General features: G+C 40.2%; 1 non-coding gene across 1 annotated transcript; it reads left to right on the plus strand.

Moving 5' to 3' along the window:
• Window positions 1-4,211: 4,211 nt before the first annotated feature.
• On the plus strand, window positions 4,212-4,294 carry TRNAC-ACA (transfer RNA cysteine (anticodon ACA)). Its single transcript has one exon. It is a non-coding gene; the product is annotated as a tRNA-Cys (tRNA).
• Window positions 4,295-18,039: the final 13,745 nt, after the last annotated feature.

Raw genomic sequence — 18,039 nt, forward strand, 5'->3', positions numbered from 1 at the left:
AAACTACATCTTCTTGAACTCACTACTTCAGCCAAGGAGACACTCGACAAGCTCGAGAATATGTATGCTACATCTATTGGACCTGAGGAGCAAGCTTTATCAGCTATATTGCATGATCTATCCCTCTCTAAGGTGGTAGATGATGACTAGTTCTATGTGTTTATGTTGAGTCAATAAAGGTTCTCAGCCTTGAGTAGTCCCTCTAAACTGAATGTATTTGGAGTCAATACGAGGCACTCTGCCCTAGGTTTGTCCCCCAAAAATGATTGTATGGTTTGTTACTTTGGTTTGATGGTATTGACCACCTAGTTCAAAGTAAGGGGGGGATGATGAGTGATGGTTTGCCCTTGTCGGTTGCAAGCTAACTAAGAAGTCACTATCAGATGGGAGGTGTTGGATAGTTGGACTTGCTCTTTGCAATATTGTGGTGGAGGGGGGATCGGTCTACTCTTTGCATGTTGGGTCTCGCACTTGTTGGTCTCTAAAGGGGGCTGTTGGAGATATCATAGCCAAAGAGTGTGTTGGTGTTAAGTATTGGTGTGTAGTACTAGGTGATCTAGGACTACTCTATGTGTGTGAGTCATGAGTGAGTGCCACATGTCATTATGGGGCTAATCCCTTATGCATTAGGTGCTAGTATGTGAGTGAGTAGCCTATATAACGCTTGTACTTCTCATGATTATGAATAAGATAGCCTTTCATTATGTTTTCATCCATGTATTCCCCACACCCTAACCTTCTCTCCCTCTCTCCACCATGTTTCTAACAAGTCTCTCTCTCTCTCTCTCTCTCTCTCTCTCTCTCTCTCTCTCTCTCTCTCTCTCTCTCTCTTACTCTCGAAGTCAGGCATGATGCAGAAGTCTACACATGGCATGGTGTGCAAGTCTCCACATGGCGCGATCCATGATCTGATGTCATGTGCTAGTGAACAACCCCTAGAGCTACGTGACCCTCGCATTTATTGTGCCCTGCGCAGCTTTCGTCCCACTCAACATTGCTCGCGCCATGTCTCAGTGCCTGTTGTAGTCTGCGAGATAGGCCCGCGTGATGTTGGCATGCTATCACTAGAAGGGTTGGTCTTTGCTCTACTGCACCCATGCTATGTGCTACCATGTGCTTCTCACATTGCATGACCCCTGAACCTCCTTTTCGCTTTTCCAAACCTATCTCGGACCACCTTCCTCTCTTCCCAGCCTCCACATTCCTACCACGTTGGAATGTTCACCACATGTCAGCTTCCTATGCCTCCCTCCCTTCTTAATATTCGCATGTCCTTAGTCACTGCTTGCTCATTGTCTCTTAAACACATGAATCGTGTCTTTTTCATCATGTAATTACCTCCTTTCATGGCATCATGGGATTTTATATTGTTAACCAAGTTAGCAAAATATATCGATGCATCTTTGACAAAAGGAGCTAATAGGTTCATGTCTTGCGAGCATCTCCCAAACTTTATAATCATAGGACAATAGCTCCACTTCTAAAATCTTGGGAGGAAGAAAAGGGTTTGTGGATGTTGAATATTACTGTCCCTTGGTCTGATAGAAGTAGTTATGGGAAGATAAAAAAATATCCTATCAATATATTAAATAGCTCAAAGGTAATCTAAACACAAATTTTATGTTGAGTTATTTTAAAGGTTGAACCTTGAGAAACAACAAATTATGTCAACCCTAGATAATTTGAAGAGATTGGGAATCTAATTCTAGCTTAAGTATAACCTTTTCATAGTGGTTAGGGACTTTTCTAGAAGCTCCAAGAGTGCCCTATTATTTTTGTCCATAATCTATTCCAAAGGCTATTGGAACTATTTTATAACAGTTCGAATTTCCTCTAGCCTTTCCCTTCCCAAAACTAGGATTCTACACCAGTTGTTAAAAGAGATTTGCTTGGCCAATAACTTGTTTGAATATGGACATTTATAGATCTCATGGGTCCAGGCTTCATGGAGACTCTTTCCAAGCATGGCCACATCACAACTTGGCATGATAAATATGGGGTTGGTAAGGGATAGGCCAACATCCTAAAATCTTAGGATTCTAGCCTAGCATTGCAATGGCCTACTACTATGACTGGGTCTATTCTGTTCTCTCTCCCAATTCTCCCTCACCATACATGCTTTTGAACTCAAATCAGTTGGAGATCAATCCTAATTTTGTGAACAAATTTCCTCTGCCCCCCTCTCTATGCATCTCCCACTCTCTCCCTCTCTATCACTCCCCTTTATTCATTAATTGTTTGCATTGTTTTGATATTTGATTAACCTATGACTGTGCTCAAATAATTAGATTTACTAGTAGCTGAGAAGGCATGGCTGGTGATTAACCTATGGCAGTTGAGAGAAGCATCTAATGGGTGAGAAGGGAGGACTGGGAGTTGGGAGGTAGATGGTTGTGATAGATATAGAGAGAGAGAGAGAGAGGAGACGAGAGGAGACAGTAGCTGATTGAGAATGTAGTGAGGAGAAGGATGGAGAGGGATATATGGAGGGAGAGAGGCACTTCAGGATGGTTTGAGTAGGATCTCAATACCTTAATCGACCTATGCTTAATTCTTCTCGTGACTTTGACTCATCTTACTATATATAAAGGATGGTGAGAGGACAAGAGGCTGCCACCTGGTGAACTTCATCAAACCTGCCAATGTGGCAGTCATTTGGAGGCTTGGGAAGAGAGGATGGAGGTTTGGGACAGCTTGGAGGATTGTAGAAAGTTTAGAGGAGAAGGGGATCCCATGCGCAGAGGAGAGAGAGAGAGAGAGTGTGTGTGTGTTGAGAGGAGTAAATGCATGGAGGGTAGGGGAGTAAAATGCTTTCTTGGATGTCATGCTCCTCTTTGCTCACCAAAATCTTCCTATTAGTTTGATTGTAGAGCCACAATACCTCTGACTCCACAATATATGCAATTAAAATATACTCTTGACTCATTGCATAGAGCTCTTTCTTGAACCCATTATGAACACACATGGAACACTTGGAACAAAAAACTCTTAAAAGTTTTGAAAAAGGGAGGCTTTGTGTGAGATCTTTCCTTTTACTACCTTTTGCGAGATCTAAATGAGCGTGTACACTGCAATTTGTAAAGCTTCTACCAAAAAACGATTGAAAATCCTTTATTCTTGAGCTTTACCATCTCCATTGTGGATCTATTCTTCCACTCTGCTACCTCATTCTATGAACAGTAAGAGCTTTCATCAAGTAATAGGGGGCACATCCACATAGAAGCCCTCTCTTACTATGAGATGCCACACTTTAACACCCTCTCTACAGCTCATGGTGAGCACAATAATCTGAAGATGCAACCATGGACCCTCCAACAACGGGCCTACTAGATTCACCTCGAAGCAAGTACCAAATAGCCTGGATCCTCAAACCACAATGCAACTTGAACAACAAATGAGACATCCACAATTGTGATGTCCCATGCCAGCCTGCACTAAGTTACCAGTGGGGTATAATGATATGTGGTACCCACCACAACCTGTATCCTCCAATGAACACATCACGATGGGAACCTCAAATAACAAACTCCATGACACACCATGTCCATGGTCTCTACGACATCAAGCAATGAACACCGAACTCATCTGGCCCATACCCGTGGGGGCCAAGACCCAACCCAGCTTAAACACTCGCCTAAACTAGCCTATCCATGCCTACCTAACCTATCCTCTCTGAGGGGGCAAGGCACTCCTACATAGAAGCCCCCTCTCACTATGAAATGCCATACTTTAACAACTTGTTGGTGAGTGATTACTGGATCATCACCTTTTAAACATCATCTTCTAACCCACCTTTTGCAACTGCTTTTTTGTCCTTACCTAAAATGTGTACACTTTGATGATCAAACTCTACCTTCATTCCATTCCTAGTGATGGCATGAATGGAAAGAAGCTTCTTGCAAAGCTTTGAAACAAGAACATCAAACAATATCTTTGTCTCATCTTGACCCATGATGACTAGCCAATTCCCGATGCACTTCACTAGCCACTTGTAGTTGTTCCCACTATAACAAAAAGATCTTGGATCCATTGACCTGAGAAAGGTGTATCACTATGTCCCGTTTGTTGTATGCTTGACGACATTACTATCTCCATACTTTGCATCCATTAGAACACTCGCTTCAACAAATTCTTCCCTGATGGTGATCGAAAGCTTGACAATGATGATGTTGCTATAGGTCATGACTTGATCCTTGCTGTCGAAGCTTACTGGGAGAGTGGCCGAGTGGTTAAAAGCGACAGACTACAAATCTGTTGAAGGTTTTCGACGTAGGTTCAAATCCTGCCTCTCCCAATGCCGAAGCAAATTAGGAAAGAGAAGCAAAGCAACCGAAGAATGAGAGGGGAGCGGGGAGGGAAGCTCAAACATCCAATATCTTTCTTAGAAGCATTTAATCTTCTTCTTCTTCTTCTTCTTTGAATCAGATGATTCCTTGATTCATAGTCCTGCTCTAAAGAACCGAACTTTTTCTTGTGCTTTCAGTTTGACTAGGCATTGAAAACCTTCTCGATGTTATGAGCTTTTTCTTGCACTTTTGGTTTGACTAGGCATTGAAAACCTTCTCGATGTTACTAATGTCGTGTGTGGCTCTTCCTGTCATGGCCGCAACTCTTCAAACATGTATTCAGATGTGGTTGCTCACTGATAGAGGCTAAAGGATCCCTTCACACCTTCATCTTTATCAACCCCTCCACTTCTTTCCACTCACCCATCTTGAGAGAGTAAAGCTGGTTCTAGAGGTTCGAGATCCTATATATACCTTTGTAAGACTTGAATATATCCAATCGTACAAATTCAAGATCCTAGGAGAATTTTATGCTGCATAGCAACCCTTGGGAGCTATCTTGATTGAAGGAATAGCTTTATGGTTGGAGGTCTAAATCACTAACACATATGCGTGTGTGACCTTCTCTTGCCACATGTACAATGCCAATAGATCTGCAAGTGTAGCTCACCGGCTTGTCCCTAGTACCCATGGCTTCACATTATCACCTTCTATAATCTCCATGACATCAAGAGACTCTTGGCCTTAACCTTCCATCAGGGGTAGCTAGGTCCACCAAGGTTACACTCCCCAAGTTTAGGATGCATAAAGTACTTTGTTAATGCCATCTCAATTCCTTTCCTTGCTGAAATTTAAAAATCTGAATGAGACTATTGATGTTTAAAAGACAATACATTGAAGCTATTTAACTCTGTGTGAGAGACCCATGGGACTACTGCCCACTTTGCTACCAGTCTTTGACAGCTAGTAATGTTTACAATAGATACCACTTCAAATTGAGACCGCCCAAGGCACCACCACAGAAATTGCTACATCCTGTAGACATTGCGCCAAAGTGAGCCATCACTCTCTGCAACAACCCTCATGCAGTGCATAAGCAGAGTCAAAATCATATGCACTTACCATGCATAATCCCTACATCATGGTTGGATTAAGCCACAAGAGCTATGTGTAGAGGTTCCTCAAGCTCCACCACCTAGCCACTTGTAGCCTCAACCCACCCTGAATGGATCTTGGGGAGGATGACCTTAGGGTTCACACTTCCATACTGAATTCAAGCCACACATTGCTCATTCTTTGTATATGGGAATATAACATTGATCATTTCCACGTGTCTCCCTTCTATCATGTCCAACATTTGGGCCATTCAGGCCTATGTCCCAAAGCCTTCACCAAAGATTACATGTTCAATGCATAGGGAGGCTTAGGGCTTCTAGATATTAGTATGTGAAATAATTCTTTGTTGAGATAGTTAATGCCTTGGATATTTGATTGCAATGCTCCATGGGTGAAGATCACCGAGTGGTTCATTGGTAGGGCAAGGGCAAAGGAGTAGTGGATAAAGTATGCTTTAAAGCAAGGAAGATACCAACCTATATATGGGTTGAAGTCGTAGGTATAGCAACATAGTTGCATATTTTTTGGAGTCCTAGAAGATATAAGACATTATGTAAGTTACATAAATATCCATTTCCATTTGTCATTTGTAATTGTACTATCCCCATACATTTGATTTGATCTACCTAATCCAACATGATCATCAATGTTGCTCTTCTATAGCTGTGAGAAACACTCTTTATAGAAGTAAAATAGCTAAGTCAATGTTTTGAGTCATCCACATATGTAGATTTATCTAATGAGGCTTTTCAATGATCTTGATATGTTGCGATATTTATATAGTCTTTTCCATTTGATTTATACCTAGATGAATCAAGAAACATTCCCAAACTCATCCTCTAAAAACACATATACCTTTGTAAGACTAGAATTAGTCCATCCTCTGAAAACACAACATAGTGCAGTTTCAATCTCACGATAGTCACTCATAAGATTGAAAACCATAAACTCCATCACGCATAGCAAGGACTAGCTACTATGACATCCCCACTGAGGTCATCAGCACCAACAGTGGGTGTAGACCATAGTATAAAAATATTCTCTCACACATACAAATCCACACACCCACTTGAGCAGATACTTTTAGTTGCATACTCCAACGTGATTATGTTGCCATCTGAAATTGTCATTTTGTTTAGGTTTGAGACTACATCAAGGGGTTTTTTTTCCTACTTTTAGCCATTAAGGCTAAATAATCCCAACTACTAGCTTCTTCTACTCTTTCACTTTCCTCATTGATGATGTAACCATGAAGCTACATGAGGCAGCCTTCTCTACTGATATAACACTTTCCAAGCATGGTCAGTTAGGCCGAACTAGCAACATGCTACTTAGATGCAAATGAAAATGTCAACAAAGTAATGATATTAGGGTCAAGCAATAAGGCTCTCTTTCCCCCTAGATTTTGGCTTGTTTATCAATGCACTAGATCAATGGTAAGGTTACATAATGGAGGAGGAACCCAAACATCTAGTCTATAACTCTTTTGCAATTTTACATAGATGATGTTCTTCTTTCAGTGCAAGCAAGCAACCATACCCCCTTGTTCAGCTCATTGTTTCAAGAGGCTATGCAAATCTCTAGGTGTTGTGTACAGCTTTGAATGTTGATCTATTTTTTATGGGCTTGATCCAATCCAAGAACATGCCCAAACTCATCCTTTAAAAACACAACACAGTGTGCAGTTTCAACCTCATCACAGTCACCCACAAGGTTGAAAACCATAAATTCCATCACATATAGCAGGGACTAGCTACTATAACATCCCCACATACATCATCAGTGCCCAATGGTGGGTGTAGAACATAGTATAAACATATGCTTTCACACATACATATCCACACAACTACACACATTTGGGTGTCTCACTTCTTCTCTGTAGTTCATTCAAACTATAGAGATTGTTTAAAAAATTTAAAGATTAGAGACCCTCCTTACAGGACCAAACAATTAAGAAGATGCAAAACTAATTCCCCAATCCTCCCCAAATTCAATTTACCAAAAAATGGGCAAAGGGAAAGATTGTGGACATCCTCTCGAATAGAAGGTCCTTATTGAGGTGACAGGTAAGAGAGGAGGTAGAATGGATAGAGAGGGGGGATAGGGAAAAAGGCATGCATTGCACTGCTCATAAAAAGGTGTGGACAAAAGCAACACTCGTAAAAAGTTGTGGACAAAAGCAATGAAGGCTGCAAAGGAAGACAAAAGCAAGCAGCACACAGAGGCATGGCAGATCCAAATGGAGTATTATGGCTCCTCTCACTTCGGATTAGGCCGAATTTGTAATTTGTGATGATCATTTATTGGCTCTCTTGTCAACTATTTAAAAAAAAGGGGCACAGCATGTTGTGTGTTTGCAAGAGTCCATTCCATATAGTTATGAATGGATTACTGCAAAAACACAGCATGTTATGCTTTTTTTTTTTTGGTTATGTTACTGCATGTATTTGCCTGTCTATCTGTGTGGCTATATACATGTCTATTTTGCAGTTGTGACATGCAAATAGATGCGAGTCATTTGATGTGCAGATAGACGAGATTTTAAACGTGCCCATCACTTTTTGTCTTAGATAAAAAAAATTGTGGCTATTTATGCGCCAACTGACCCTTTCCCTTGTTGTGACATAGTTTTAGTATAGAGATTAAAATTGGGTGAAATTTGTTGTAGTACATATTATTTTTTAGTCTTTAAAATTGAATAAATGTCTACATATCCTTGTTTGCTATTAGCATGCTCAAAGTTGTATACCTATAAAATGTACATTTTATACACAAAACAACCAAAGTTTAAACATTTACATCTTGTGTGAAATCATATAATATAACATCAAATCATGGGAAGTGATTTTGTAACCATTCTTGAATATGGTTCTACATATCATAGTCAAGTACATGCTCGTACAATGGTGCTTATGTGTCATCGAAACTTTTAATATCTCATCTAATGCTTTGTTATTACTATAAAAGAGTGGTAATGTATCTTATTTATTTAAACATAATATTGTCATGACTTGAAAATACTCGTGGGGAATATCTTTACTTGTCAACCTTTAGACTACACTTCTTTCTACAAATAGTTACAATAATTCATCCTTTAAATAGACCTGAAAGAAGATAATAAAACCTCATAGTAAACCTCTAATAAATCGATTCAAGGACTTGAAAAATGTAGCATTACATTTAGTATACAAAGAATTTTCCATCCATATATAGACATTTCAAAGTCAGAATATTCTCAGTATTTACCTACTTTTCTTAAAAAATAATTGATTTGCAAGTGATTTTTAGCTTGTTCAAACAACAAAATAAGATAATTTGAAAGTAAAAACCGAAATAACACCTAAGTTTTTGACTTTTATTCCAAATCATATTTTTTGGCCATATACAAGTGATTCTAGTTTATGAATTCAAAATTGTACACATAATGACCTTATAAATCTCAATTTTTACAAAACTTGAAATTGCATCCTTTTGGGAGCTATTTTTAGCATCAAGATGTTACAATGGAAGATTTTTCATAATTCTTAATCCTAAGACACATCACTATACTATAGAATTTTTTGGGATAAAATTTGGATTATAAGAGAGGACACGATGAAGAGAGCACATGAAATTTCACACCACATCTCGTAAAAATTCCTCGAGAACTTTTTATGTCCTAGGACACTATTTATCATCCTATTAACAACTGGTGTTAAAGGAAAGCATTATGACATAATGTTTGGGATTCTTTGTCCCATAGAGGATAACCAAATTCTCCATGGATTAAATATCATGATAATGGAGTGAGAATAAAAATTAAAAATAATTGCACTTTGTTGCATTAAAAGGAGAATAATAGCTAGGAATGATCGTAAATTATTTTTTAAACTAACGAGATTGCATACGCATAGCTTTTGCTTTGTTTTGATGTAGTATGAACGGTCCATCTAAGAATAGATATGTGAGGAATATACAAAATCTTGTGTGCATCCACCAAAAGCAATCTTTAAACGATTCATATGGATCATGAGGGAATGCTTGCACTTTTGAAAATCTTGAAAGGAAATTCAAAGGTTGAAAAGATATGTACATGAATTAGGAAAGGTATCTGAGTTGAAGCATGTCACTTTTTAGATCAAGAGAAAATGATTTTAGGATGTCATTCACGAGGCTATAGGAGTAAGAAGGCTTACCAAAGATTATAATGTTCCATGTGAAGGTGCAAAAGGGTGACATTTGAGGTGCCTATATTCGTATATACATGAAGAAAGTAATCATTTAAAAAATCCCTAGCTATAGAGGGTGGCATATGGATGGTAAGTAGATGAGCTAAATATAATATACATATAAATATATATACATACATAAGGGTGTTTTGTAAACTCTCTGTAAGACTGAGAGATGCATTGAAAGAGAAACAAGGTCATATAATCCTCCTAGGAGAATAAAGGTACTAAAAAGTGGAGATCTCTAGCATAATTGGTTAAAGGAAGGTCATAAAGCTTGAGAACACTTTGAGAATACAAACATGGATCCTTAGGTAGAAGAAAGATTAGACATGGTGTGGTAGTGTCATTGGTCAAAGTAAGTATGCAAACACCTCGAGAATACAAACCTTTATGCTTAGTGTGGAAGAATAGACACAATGTGCTATGTTTTGAAGCATAGACTTAGAGTGTGTTCCCACTACCAGTTAAGCTATTTTACTTCAGCTTAACATAACCAATTAGATTAAGTTAAATTTAACCGCAAATGTTATGCACTAACATGGTTTTAACTTGAAAATTGAGATTGTCTCCGTAAAAAATGGTTTATCTCGTGAACTGAAAATCCATTTTTAAAACTTACAATCACAATGGATTCTTATTTTTTCAAAACCTTTTGAACCGCAAATGTTATGCACTAAGTGGTTTTAACTTGAAAATTGAGATTGTCTCCATAAAAAATGGTTTCTCTCATGAACCGAAAGTCCATTTTTAAAAGTTACAATCACAATGGATTCTTATTTTTTCAAAACCTTTCAAACGAGTACCCATGTTGTATAGCTTCAAGTTGATCTTGACTATGAAATTTTTCCAGTATATGAATTTTGCTTATGGCATTTACCACCCTTCTCTCTCTTTAAGAAAGTGGGTAAAGTACCTATTTTTAAAGGGTTAAATTTACTAACAATTTTAAGATTTTTAACTAGAGTCCAAAAATGCGCATCACTTAAAGGTTTTTCCCTTCAACAACGTGAATAAAGCATCTATATTCAAGTCATTAAATGTACAAGCACTTTTAAGATGTTTGATAGAAGTGCCAATGAGATGCACATAACTTAAAGTTCTTTCTCTTCCAAAAAAGAAAGAAAAAGGAACGTTAAAGCACCTACTTTTAAAGGGTTTCAGTTTAGAAGCAATGTAAGGAAAGTGACTAGTAAGGATCCACCTAAGGAAGGGAAGTGACTAGTTTCAATCATTTAAAATGGATAACTCAACTACACTCGACAAAACATTCATCATTGGATTGTGGCAGAAGCACATTGGGCATGTGAACATACAAAGGCTAAAATTTGTACAAACATAGAATGTACATGTGCCTTTTGAACTGGGTGTGATACCAAATAACTTGAAGCCTCAAGAGTTGGAGGTGGTGGATGAATTTCTGTTCAATGTCGAAACCAGACTGATGGAGATGCAGATATTACATGTAGGAGAGATAGACCTCTTCTAGGTTACTGCTGACATGAAAGAAAAATTGAAATAGGATAAGTTGGTTCTACAACAGAATCAATTTCCATAGAAATTTGGGGAAGATACAGTCAAAGAAAGGCAGGTGGCCGACTCTCAAACCAAGGTGACTTGGTGGAGTCAAACCAAAACCAAGCCTGATGAGGTTTAGGAAATGAATCTTGGAACTAAGGAGGAACCAAGAATGCTATTGATAAGTAAGAATCTTAATGATTCCTAAAAGCACAAAATTCGAGCATTCTTCAGCAAATATAAAGATGTGTTTGCTTGGAGTTATGCAGATCTACAAGGTGTACCACTTGAGATTTGTGAGCACAAAATATTTTTGAAACTAGATGCTAAGCCTATTTGTATGCATAGATACCGCATGAATCCGAACTATGCTAAACAAGTGAAGATGGAGTTGGATAAGCTCATGGAAGCTAGATTTATCTATGAGATTGAGCACAACGATTGTTTTCCAATTGTGATCATGCCTAAGAAGAATGGCAAGCTTTGAGTTTGTGTTGACTACAGAAAGCTTAATGCTCAAACTATTCCAAATCCATTTCCCATTCCTTTTACTGATGGAATCCTGGATCAAGTTGCAGGATATGAAATGTGGATCAAGTTGCACGATATGAAATGTACTCATTCATGGATGGTTATAGCGGGTACAACCAAATTACAGTTGCTCTTGAGGACCAGGACAAAACTGCTTTCATTATTAAATGGGGTGTGTATGCAACAAAGGTAATGCCATTTGGGTTGCGGAATGCTCCCTCCAGCTTTCAAAACTTTATGGTCAAGATGTTTCAAGATTTCCTTATGGAATTTATTGCCATTTACTTGGATGATTTCTATGTATACTCATCCAAGGAGGTGCAGAGAAGTAGGGATTTCCTTAAACCCAGCCAAGACTGTGTTTTGTACCCAAGTTGGAACTCTTTTGGGACATACTATCTACCAAGATCAGATTCAAACCGAGTCGAGCAAGATTGAAGCCATTCAAAAGATGCCAAGACCTAACATTCTGACGACTTCGGTCATTTCTGGGGTTCATTTCTTTCTATCTCAGGATAATAAAGGACTTTGCAAGGATTGAGACTCCTTTATATATGCTGATTTGGAAAGATACCAAATATGAATGGACAGAGGAAATGTAATTGGCATTTATGTAGTTGAAGCGGTTGGCCCAATCGACTCCAATCTTAAAGCAACCGAGGTGGGATGTAATTTTCCACGTGCATGTACATGCTTCAAGATATGCCATTGGTATTATCTTGGCACAAAGGGAGTTTCAATTATCCAATTTATTATGCTAGCTGAGGACTCATGGCATCAAAGTCAAACTATAGCACAACAGAGAGAGAAGCACTTGGCATGGTTTATAGTGTTCAGAAGTTTTGGCATTACTTGCTTGGGAATGCTTTCATCTTCTTTGTGGACTGCCAAGTATTGCTCTTCTTAATTAATAAAATGGTAATCCAAGGCAGATTGGCTCGGTGGATGTTGTTATTACAAGAATTCAACTTTAAAGTCATACATAAGTCAGGCAAAACACATGTTGGCATAGATTGTTTGTCTAGAATCACACCATTGGATGAGGGTGGAAGTAGTAAGAAGCAGATCCAAACCGAGTTTCTTGACACTACTCTTTTTGTAGTGGATTTCATAGAAAGTGAGTACAATGATCTTACTCATTTCTTGTCCACAGGGACTTTCCCCAAAGGATACCCAAGAAATAAAAAGAAGAGACTAGCCACCAAATCTTGGGAGTATGCATTGATAGCAGGGCAGTTTTGTAAAGCCAAGGGGCAGATGGTATAATGCATAGGTGGGTATTGGCCCATGAAAGACAAGTTGTTCTAGAGGATGCTCATGCAGACCTAGCAGGTGGTCACTATGGAGATCTCACTGCCCACAAAGTTTTACATGTAGGGTTATGGTGGAATACTCTGTTTAAAGATTCCCATACCTAAGTAGAGAAATGTGATACTTGTTAGAGACTAGGACGACCACAAAAACAAGACTATATGCCTCTATAGCCAAGTGAGCCATGGGAGACCTTTCAATGATGGGGATTAGATTTTATGGGACCCTTCCCAATAGCACAGTATACACAAAACAAGTATATCATTGTGGCTACTAATTATGCAACCAAATGGGCTGAAGCCAAGGCACTAAGGGACAATACAGCTAAGAGTACTGCAAGATTCCTATTCAAGCATATTATTACTCGGTTTGACTACCCTTTAGAAATTGTCAATGATCAGGGATCACACTTCATCAATGAAATGATAGTTGCTTTGAGAGAGCAATTCTTGTTCAAGCATAGGGTATCGACCCCCTATTACCCAAGGTGCAATGGGCAGGCGGAGTCGATAATAAACAGCTCAAACAAATCCTAATTGCAACTGCCAGCACTTATCGTAGAGATTGGGATACAAAACTACATGCATACAAAATAACTACAAGTTTGACACCATTCATAATGGCATTCGGTTTGGAGGTAGTTATGCCTATGGAATTTGTGGTACCGAGTTTGCGTGTGGCCACAGGACATCGGTTAGGGGATGAAGATGTAGTCAATAAGAGATTGCATTAGTTGGTGGCACTAGATGAGTTATGGATCCATGCTGCTTGGTCACAATAGGTGGTGCAATGCCGGTGAAAAGCTTGGCATGATAGGCATATCAAAAGTAAGAAGTTAGTCGAAGGAGGACTAGTGTTGTTTTACAACGGTAAGCCAAGACCTTTCAAGATGAATCTGAAGATTGGGTGTGTAGGCCCTTTCAAATTGAAACATGTATATGAGAATGGCACGGTGTTGCTAGAAGATTTGTAGGGCAAGGAACTTGTAGAAGTGTGGAATGGAAGTTAAGGAATATCACAACTCAGTTTCACTTGTTGAGCCGACACCAAGACCGAGGATTGGTAGCATTGAGCCGACATCGAGATCGAGGATTGGTAGCATTGACCAAGAACCGTGCAGCGTTGACTGAGATCCAAACCCCAAATGTGTTGACCAAGCACCAAGGGGTGTTGACCATGTAAAAACTCCTCGGCCCAACCAACCACTTGATTATTGCCAACCAAGAAAAACTTAGCCAACTCAGCAAAAAACTAAGCACACATTTTCGTGTTTTCTCTTGTCATCAACTCCAGTCTGACATGCAAAGGATTACAAGTGGTGAGTATAATCCTTTTAATGGATAGAACAATTTCACACAGGTGCCACAAAATCTGGCACACGACCCCAAAGAATTGGGGGCATTGCCTCATGATTCCTTCCCAACAGAATGACGCTGCATTGCTATATAAACCCCAATCCTAGTGTTGTTTTCTTGTTGTTGCTGGAGGCTTACATCGCTATTCTACTGCAATCACAAACTCATCATTTGCTTCCATAGATACTCATTCTTGCAAGCATGTCTCAGTCTAAGGAAACTCGTATCCAAATAGGATCGAACTCAGAGAGTCAGGAACAACAACAACTGGCGACCTCTTCCTCCTCTAAGCAAAAGGGGAAGAGTGGACAAAAATTTTTTGCACCGAATGTGGCTACGTTTCCAGCCACAAGTCAAGAGTTTCTCCACAAAACTGGGTTATTGAAATTTGCCTTGCTCCCATGGGGGCATGTATGGGATCCATAGGTACCTGAAGAGTTGATCAATACCTATGATCCAGATACTCACAAACTCTTGATTAGAGACAAACCAATCAAGCTGCACAAAGAGCTGCTGCAAGCTGCTTTTCGCCTTCCCCATCAAGTAGCTAGAAGCACCCATATGCCTTTCAATCTCTTCATGGGTCGATGAAGGAATCGTGCGAAGAGTACTCCTGAAGCTGGCTCATGCTTTCACGATAGCAACCATAAGAGGGGCAGAGGGATATCTGAGGTGGGCTGTGGTGAAAACCCGTTTGGTGCTATGTGTCCAATCCTCTCCTGAAGTGGGCGTGCGAGACTGTATGCATCTGATAAAGAAATCCTTCCAAGGCTCTTGCCCTGGCATAAGTCCTCTCATAACGACCTTGCAGAGTAAGGCTCTGCACTGTAGATCCGGGTCGATGATTTTCAAACCCCCTTCTCTTGTAGAAAGAATCAAGGTCTCCCAAGCCACCCTGGCTGCAACATTAGTTGTGCCATCTAGACCACTCCATAAAAAGTTTCGTACGGGCCTCTTAAGCTGAGTGATACAATCCCTAGAGTGGCACCACCAAGAGCAAACAAACCACGCTATGGCTAGAAGAACCTGATTAACCACCACCATCTTGGAAGCCAAGTCAAGTTTGGCTGAGCTCCGGAAAAGGAGCTTTCACCTGATGCTCTCCAACACCGGAGCAAACTGTTGTGAGGAAGAGATGCCCACCCCAACCTGGCAGCCCAAATATCTGACAGAGACACCCCTCTGTACCCAAGTGAAGGCAATATCATTACCCCAATCTAGGGTGTCACCATCACATATCCAAAAGCCATTGGATTTATGCCAATTAATGTGTGCACCTGCAACCATGCAAAATAAATCCAAGGCTGTCCGGAAGGAAGTGAGTGTCCTGGGGGTGGCATCCAAAAAAACAGCCATGTCATCTCCCAATTCACTATCCAGGAGCTCTTCTTCCCGACGGATAGGAAGCCTCAGCCCATAAATATCAGCTTGAGATCTAAGGTAGATACTCATAGCTTCCGCCACAAATAGAAAAAGAAAAGGGGCAAGAGGACATCCCTGATGGACTGATCTGGAAATCTGAAACCTATCCCCTCTTACCCCCCCAATGAGCACCTGGCTATGGGCTGATTTGTAGAGAGAGGATACTCCTCTAATCCATGCATCTGAAAAGCCAAAGTGGGATAGAGTACCCTCTAAAAAATCCCAGTCTACTCTGTCATAAGCTTTCTCTAAGTCCAAGAGTAGAATGGCCAATCTCTGGCGGCTCTACATGGCCTATTCTGAGGCCTCCCAGAATGAGAAAATAATATCAAATATACTTCTGCCATGCACAAACCCTGTCTATGTGTCATGAATCAAACCTGGAAGAAAAACTTGTAGCCGCAGACTGATGGCTTTTGCCAGAATCTTGTCAAAAGTGCCCAATAGAATGATGGGTCTCCATTGAGACACTAGATTCCTTTTACCCCCCTTTGGGATGAGATGAATGAGACCATCTGTGAGTGAGTCCGGCATCTCACTAGAGTCCCACACGCCCTGTAGGGCTGATGTGATGTGATCACGAATCTGCTCCCAAAAAGTTGGGGTAAGTCCATCCGAACCTGGGCACTTGCCCTTGTGAAGGGCAAGTAATGCAGTCTTGAATTCTGCATTGGTGAAAGGTGCATCTAGAGAAACATACATCTCATCCTTCACCAGTACAGGGATACATTGCCAAATAACCTCTATGGCATCATCTATACTGTGTGCCCGGATCTACAGTAAGAAGGGATGCAACAATGTCTGCAAATGAGCCCTTGCTGTAGCAAGGCGCTCCTGAATCCAATATGATGCTTATTTCCAAACCAACAGCTTTAGTTCTAACCAAGGATATAGCATAAAAAAGGCTGTTGATGAAGAGACACATGGCAATTTCAAATTCCTCTTGGAATTTGTTGGCTTGAAGAAAAGCACTACGACCATCCCCAAGGCATTTGTCGCCAAGACAATTCAAGCTGCAGAAGACAATCAACCCGTGAACTGGTTGGAAAACTTTAGCGACACATTCTTCAAACAGTTAGCAGCTATATCAAAGAGGTCTAGCAAGTGGTCACTATGGAGGAGATCTCACTGCCCGAAAAGTCTTACAGGCAGGGTTATGGTGGAACACTTTGTTTAAAGATGCCTATGCTCAAGCAAAGAAATGTGACACCTATCAGAGACTGGGTCCACCATAGAAGCAAGATTATATGCCCCTATAGCCGAGTGAGCCATGGGACGCAATCCAATGATGGGGATTGGATTTTATGGGACCCTTCCCAATAGCATAGTTTACCCAAAATTACATCATGGTAGCCCCTGATTATGCAACAAAGTGGGCTGAAGCCAAACCACTCACAGATAATACAACTAGGAGTACTACAAGATTTCTCTTCAAGTATATTATTACTCAGTTTGGCTATCCTTTAGAATTTGCTAGTGATCGGGGATCACACTTCGTCAATGAAATGATAGTTGCTTTGAGAGAGCAATTCATGTTCAAATATTGAGTATCGACTCCCTATTACCCAAGGTGCAATGGGCAGGCAAAGTCGACCAACAAACAACTCAAACAAATCCTGACTGCAATCATAAACACTCATTTTAAAGATTGGGATACAAAGCTACATGTAGCACTATGGGCATATCGTACTTTCTACAAAATCACTACAAGTCTGACTCCGTTCAGAATGACATTCTGATTGGAGGTGGTAATGCCTATGGAGTTTATTATACCGAGTTTGCGCATGGTGGCAAAACATCGGTTGGGTGATAAGGAGGTAATCAATAAGCGACTACATCAACTGGTAGCACTAGATGATGAATTGAGGATCCATACGGCTTGGTCGCAACAGGTAGTGCAAGGCCGGTGAAAAGCTTGGCATGACAAACACATCAAAAGCAAGAAGTTAGTCAAAGGAGGCTGGTGTTGTTTTACAATGGTAAGCCAGGACCTTTCAATGAATCTAAAGGTCGGGTAGATAGGCCCTTTCAAATTGAAACAAGTATATAGGATGGCGCAGTGTTGCTAGAAGATTTGCAAGGCAAATAACTTCCCCAGAGTTTGGAATGGAAGCCGAGTTAAGGAGTATCACGGCTTGGTTTCGCTCATCGAGGCAACACCGAGGCCGAGGATTGGCAATGTCGACCGAGAACCAAGCATGTTGACCAAGAACCAAGGAGTGTTGACCAAGTAAAATTTTCTCGGTCATTGCAATTCCATTTTGTCTTGACAATGAAGGGTTCTCTGGTGCT

This window comes from Dipteris shenzhenensis, chromosome 29 (assembly GCF_047967505.1).
Source record: "Dipteris shenzhenensis isolate YYH24624 ecotype China chromosome 29, Dip_SZ_1.0, whole genome shotgun sequence".
Classification (NCBI taxonomy): domain Eukaryota; kingdom Viridiplantae; phylum Streptophyta; class Polypodiopsida; order Gleicheniales; family Dipteridaceae; genus Dipteris; species Dipteris shenzhenensis.